General features: G+C 37.0%; 1 pseudogene; it reads right to left on the bottom strand.

The window, feature by feature from the left end:
- Nucleotides 1-215: 215 nt before the first annotated feature.
- Nucleotides 216-287, bottom strand: LOC122007521 (annotated as a pseudogene).
- Between the last annotated feature and the right edge of the window lie 6,711 nt (nt 288-6,998).

Below are 6,998 nucleotides of genomic sequence, written 5' to 3'. Positions count from 1 at the left end.
TGTGGTACTATGAAGGTGAACGGGGTCCCTCCAGAATCAGTCAGACTACTTCTCTTTCGGTTTTTCCTGAAAGACAGAGCCAAGCAATGGCTGAACTCCCTTCCAGCAAACAACATATCATCTTGGGAGCAGTGTGAGTAGAAGTTTCTAGATAAGTTCTACCCACCTAGAAAAACTACTCACATGAGGAACTTGATTGCTAGCTTCAAACAAATAGACTCAGAATCATTATTTGAAGCTTGGGACAGATTCAAGAGTATGCTAAGATAGTGCCCCCATCATGGCCTTGAAAAATGGTTGGTTCTGCACACCTTCTACAATGGGATAAATTATCACACGAAGGTATCTCTTGATTCTGTAGCAGAAGGAGCATTGATGAACAAAAGCCTCGATAAAGATGAAGAGATCATAGAGAATGTGGTGCAGAACCACCATCAATGGGCATCTGAAAGATCTAGTGTCTCTTTTATGGGGAATCCAATTAAAGTGTCAGGGAAATTCGACGTAAATGCAGTTACACTCATGTCTACAAAGCTGGACGCTCTGACCAAGAAATTTGATGCCATGGGAGGCAACACAGCTAATGTAATAGCATGCATTTGCGACACCTATGGAAGTACGGATCACGCTCAAGACACTTGCCCCTTTGGGCCGATACATGCACAGATGAACCAACTTGATCAGTGTGATGCAATAACCTGTTGGGTTCTTTCGGGCCGCGAAAATCACTTTTTCGCGTCGCGGAAACCCCGAAACCCCCGTCACCGGATCCGTGCGAAGAATAAAATTTTGAAAAACCTTCGAGTATGAGTTTACTAAATCTAGATCAACATTAGAGTTCTAGATGCTTAAGAGTTTTTACCCTTGATGCGCGCCCTTCGCGAATCTCGCTCGTCCAAGGTGCCGGATCTCAAGAATGTCAAAGTAGACAATCCTCTACACGTATCCACACAAACAAAAGAGGGAGAAGACCAAACTAAAGTATGCTAGCACCTTAGTAGGGTTCGGCCAAGGTAGGATGAGAGGGAGAGAAGAAAGAGCTCAAGGAGGAAGAAGATAGAATGAATGCCTTGAATGAAAAAAATTCATTCTCATTCATTTTGAGTGGCTGGCCACAATTGTAACTCCCTTACAATTAATGTGGCCGACCACATTAAATGGAAAGGGGTTTGTAACCTCCACGATGTGGCACACACATGTGCTAGCTTTGATGATGTGGCACATCATCAGTAGTCCTCCTATTGCCAACTCACAAATGAGGTGGCAAATGATCAAGTCAAACTTGACCTTTCATCTTCCTTCTCAAGTCAAGTCAAACTTGACCAAATCTCTCTCATAGTTGATCTAATCTAACCATTTGATTCAAACCAACTTAATATAATGAATCTAATTCATTTAATTAAATTGATTCAAAGAGTCATAATCTAAATTAGACTCATTGAACACATGAATTGTAACGCCCGCCCTTCCTGCTAGTAGGGCGGGGTTACTGTACGGAGAACATACATGCATATTAAAATTTGTTTTCTAAAGCAGCGGAAGTACTTATTTATATACTCTTGTATACCTCTAAGAGAATGAGGTCATGAAGTCAAATTCTATCATAAACTTGAATAAATATCATGAAATCATGCGAAATATTAACATAAATAAATTTAGTTCATGTTAACATAAAATAGCATAAGCAGGTCTTTTTCTTTTTCTTAGCCGAGCCACCACCACACACATCTCTTGCCTCTCCTGCAGCTCCCCTAGTTTATCCATTCTTTGCCTTTATCTGCGATACAAGGAAAGTAAGCTATAAGCACGTAGGCTTAGTAAGATCCTTTCCTGCTCACAAAAAAAACGTATTTCATATCATAAACACATAAGCATATAACAATGGAGACATAGTCATCAAAACATCGTATCATGTAAACAGAGCATCATAACATATCATATCATTAAGAAACATCATGCTATATCATATCATAAATAAAAGAGCATCAGGTCATATAGATCATAAGAGCATATCATATCATAAAGAAACATTATGATATATCATATCATAAATAAAAGAACATCATGTCATATAAATCATAAGAGCAAATCATATCATAAAGAAACATCATGATATATCATATCATAAATAAAAGAGCATCATGTCATATAAATCATAAGAGCAAATCATATCATAAAGAAATATCATAATATATCATATCATAAATAAAAGAGCATCATGTCATATAAATCATAAGAGCATATCATATCATAAAGAAACATCATGATATGTCATATCATAAATAAAAGAGCATCATGTCATATAAATCATAAGAGCATATCATATCATAACTTGTTATATCATGCAAGATGTCTTTTAAAAACATGTGTCATGTCATGTGCAAGATGTCTTAAAACATATCATATAATACTTAAACATAATATCAACATGAGGGGGCCCGGCTATGTACCACATATCATAAATGCGCGCAATCCCTAGGACGGGGTAGCTAGCCTCGAACCTACTAGGGAACTAGGCCCGTTTCATAGACCATCTACCTAGGGGCGTAATAAGGAGCCCATCCCTTTTTACTAGGCCCGTTTTATAGACCATCGACCTAGGGGCGTTTAGGAGCCCATCCCTGGTACAAGCCATACAAAGTAAAATAGCATATCATGGTTCATGTCATAACATAGCATATCATATCTTGTCATATCATGAAGAGTGCTCTTAGTCCCAACAAGAAGGGAAGCAACTCTTAGGCCTTTACTTGTCATATCATAAAGAGTGCTCTTAGTCCCAACTAATAGGGAAGCAACTCTTAGGCCTTTGCTTGTCATATCATAAGGCATGCATACTTGAGCATATAGCACATAATAAGAGACATTAGCATGCATGGTTCATAATCATACATAAATGAGTATATAACATATCATAGAGAAACATAATCATGCATGGAATCATTAACTAACATCTCTTAATTCATATCATAGCATGTGAGGCACATAATGAATCATAATTGGATCTCAATCACCAAATTCCATAGGGATGCCGAAACATGCATTGTATTACCCTAAGGTACAAGCAACATAAAAGCATATGAACCCTAAATCAATTTCATAACATTTATCATAAAGAACATCATGAGCATATTTAGTTAGGTTCTAAGCTTCCTAGGTCTTTTATTCTAGTTATGGCCGAAACTTGTAATGCATGATCTTAGGTTACAAGTGGCATAAAAGCATATGAACCCTAAACCAATTTCATATCATATACTATAAGGAACATCATGAGCATGTTTTGTTTAGGTTCTAAGCTTCCTAGGTATTTCAATCTTGTTGTGGCCGAATATTAAGGAGCATGAAAACTAAGTTCTAAACAACATACAAGCATAAGAATATCATGTTAACTTCATATCATATCATAAGGAAAGTCATGAGCATGTTAAATCAAATTTTAAGCTTTCCTAGGCCCTTAATCCCATCATGGCCGAAAGTTCAAGAGCATGAGACTAAGCTCTAAACAACATACAAGCATAAGAATATCATGTTTGTAATGCCCCGCCCCTCCTGCTAAGGCAACGGGGGTTACTTTAACATACATACCTACTTACTACAGCAGAAGTCTAAAAAAAAAAACAACTAAAACTTTTCTTTTCTTTAAAATCAACATGACTAATCACCTGGGCATATAAAACCACATAGCATACTTAATATGATTTTTAAGTCATAATACCCAAACACAAAATTAAATGTCATAGAGTCATAACGCAGTAACATAAACTAGGCATAGTTCTTATTAAACAAAAGCAGGTCTTTCTCCTTTAGCCAAGCCACTACCACACACATCCTTCTAGCCCCTCCTGCTGCTCCCTTAGTTCATCCATTCCTTGCCTTTATCTGTGGTACAAGAAAGTAAGCTGTGAGCACTCATGGCTCAGTAAGTTCCTTTCCTACTCACAAAAACCGTATAGCATATCAAAATCACAAGACATAGCACATGGAGACAATTTCATCATATCATGCAGCATATCATGGCATATCGTAACATAATCGTAAGGTATCATGGCATAATATAACATGATCATCAAATGCACCCTGACATATCATAACACCATCATAAATATCATGGCATAATCATAAGGTATATGCAAGGTGAATTTCTAAACATGTATCATGAAAACATATGCAACATGTCTTTTGAAAACTTATAATATACATATTTAAACATAATCTCAACATAAGGGGGGCCCCGGCTTGTACCACATACATAAATGCGCGCGTCCTATGTAGGTCCAAGGTAGCAAGTCTTGAACCCTACAAGGCATACATACTAGGCCCGTTTCTTAGTCCATCGACCTAGGGGCACTTAGGAGCTCATCCCTAACGAGGCCCGTTTCTTAGTCCATCGACTCCGCGGCGCTTATGGAGCCCACCCTTGGTACAAGCCTTAAAAGTAAAGTAGCATGTCGTACATATCGTAATTCTTAATTTATCATTCATGTCATATTCATATCAGGAAGAGTGCTCCTAGTCCCAACGGATAGGGAAGCAACTCTTAAGCATAACATAAAGCATGTATAATTGGGCACAGCACATCATGAATTTGGGCACACAGCACATCATGATCACATGCATAATTGGGAACACAACACTTCATGAACTTGGGCACATAGCATATCATAAATTTGGGCATATAGCACATCATCATGCATAGGTCATAAGCATACATAAATGAGTATAGCAACATGGCATATTCTTATCATATCATAAAGCATTACATGTTAGGCACATGGGAAATCATAATTAGTTCTCTAACCCTAATATCATGTAGTGGCCGAAACATGTAGTTGTAGCCTAGGTTAGCAAGCAACATAAAATCATGTGAACCCTAAACCATTATCAAATCCTATATCATAAGGAACACCTTGAGCATGTTTAGTTTGGGTTCTAAGCTTCCTAGGTCTTTACTTATATCATGGCCGAAACTCATCAAGCATCAAATTAGGTTATAAGCAACATACAAACATGTAAACCCTAAACTAATGTCATATCATATATCATAAGGAACAACTTGAGCATGTTTAGTTTGGGTTCTAAGTTCTCTAAGCTTTTAACCTTATCATGGTCGAACCCTAGCAAGCATGATTCTAGGTTACAAGTAGCATGAAAGGGTTGAACCTTAAACCAATATCATACACATATCATGAGGAACATCATAAGCACATTTAGTTTAAGTTCCAAACTTCCTAAGCCCTTTAATCTAAGGTGGCCGAAACTTGTTAAGCATGGAAACTAGGTTTCTAGTGGCATAAGAGCATGGAAACCATAAACAAATTTCATAGCATTTATTACAAAAAACATCATGAGCATATCTAAGTTGGGTTCTAAGTTTCCTAGGCCTTTAAACTAATGGTGGCCGAAACATGTAAGACTAGTTTTCATGTGACATAAAAGCATGGAAACCCTACACAAATTTCATGGTATTTATTACAAGGAACAACATGAGCAAACTTAGTTTAAGTTCTAAGCATCCTAGGTCTTAAAACCTTGTGTGGCCGAAAGTTATAGAGCATGTAACCAAATTTCTATGCAACAAACAAGCATAAGAACATCAAGTTAGTTTCATATCATTTCATCAAGAAGGTCATGAGCATCTTAGACTTGTTTTAAACTTTTCCTAGGCCTCAAATCTTAACATGGCCGAATCTTCATAAGCATGAAATAGAGTTCAAATCAACATACAATCATGGGCATATCATATTAGCTTCATCTCTTATCTTAGGGAAATCATGGCATGCTTACTTTTAGGTTTAAAGCTCTCCTAGGCCTTTAGTTCTACCATGGACGAATGTTCATGAGCATGAAAATGAAGTTCCAATCAAAATACAAGTAGGAGAAAATGTTACCAACACCATTATCATAGGCACATATCATAAGAACAAAGGAAACATGTTTAGTTGAGTCTTAAGCTTACCTAGTTCTTTTGTTCATGCTTGGCCGAGAGTCTAGGATCATGAATCTAAGTTCTAACTAATCATTCTAGTATAGAAACATTAGGTTAACCTCCTACCATAAGATACATGTCACAAGAAATATAATGAGCATATCTAGTTAGGTCTTAAAATTTCCTTAGATCCTTCTTTTTATCTTGGCCGAAATCTCCATGAAGCAACCCTAGGTTTTTAAGCGATCTATCTTCATGAAAACCACATGAGCTATTGTACCACAAGTGAGGGGAAGCTTGCCTAGTTTTCGCTTGTCGATCCTTAAGGAAGTTGTACCCTTGTGAGGAGGGAGGAGAAGTTTCTCTTCCTAGTTTCCCTTTTTGTTTTTCTTCTTCTTGTATGAGGTAGACCTTGAGACTCCTTGCTAGTATTTATTTTCCCTTAGAGTGAAAACCTAAACTTGGCTTTTGGAGATGAGGGAGGAGGGCTCTAGTTCTCGGTGGAGAAGGGAAGGAGGATGAGGAAGAAAAAAATTTAGAATTTCTCTTTCTCTTTTCTCCTCTAATCCTTTTTATTCAACATGGGAAGGATTCTTGTCCCCATTCATCCCCCCCCCCCTTTAACTTCACTTTAATCCCCACAAAAATGAGAAGGTAGAGAGAAGAGGAAGGCAATTCACCTTTTGCTTGCTTCTTCTCTTAACCAAGAGGAAGAGGAGGTAAGTCACTTGATTTTCTCTTGCTCTTTTCTTAGTTTTCTTTTATTTTCTCCTCACCTTTAAATAAATTTTTCATTCCTTCCTATCCATGTATTATTCATTATCCTAGTGGTTATCATGCATCAATTTATCTTCATTATTTGTGGGAGGTTCAAGGTTCAAACCACAACCTCTCCTTCTTTTTATTTCTATTATTTCTTTTTGATTCCTCGTACTTTCATGCTCTAAAGAAAATACTATCCATATACTTATCCTATAATTTCATGGGTGTTACAATGTTAATTTCATATCATATCATAAGGAAAGTCATAAGCATGTTAAATCAAATTTTTAAGCTTTCCTAGGCCTTAAAT

This window comes from Zingiber officinale, chromosome 7B, assembly GCF_018446385.1.
Source record: "Zingiber officinale cultivar Zhangliang chromosome 7B, Zo_v1.1, whole genome shotgun sequence".
Classification (NCBI taxonomy): domain Eukaryota; kingdom Viridiplantae; phylum Streptophyta; class Magnoliopsida; order Zingiberales; family Zingiberaceae; genus Zingiber; species Zingiber officinale.
The sequence above is the reverse complement of the archived record's forward strand: the minus strand, read 5'-3'. Positions and strand labels throughout refer to the sequence as shown.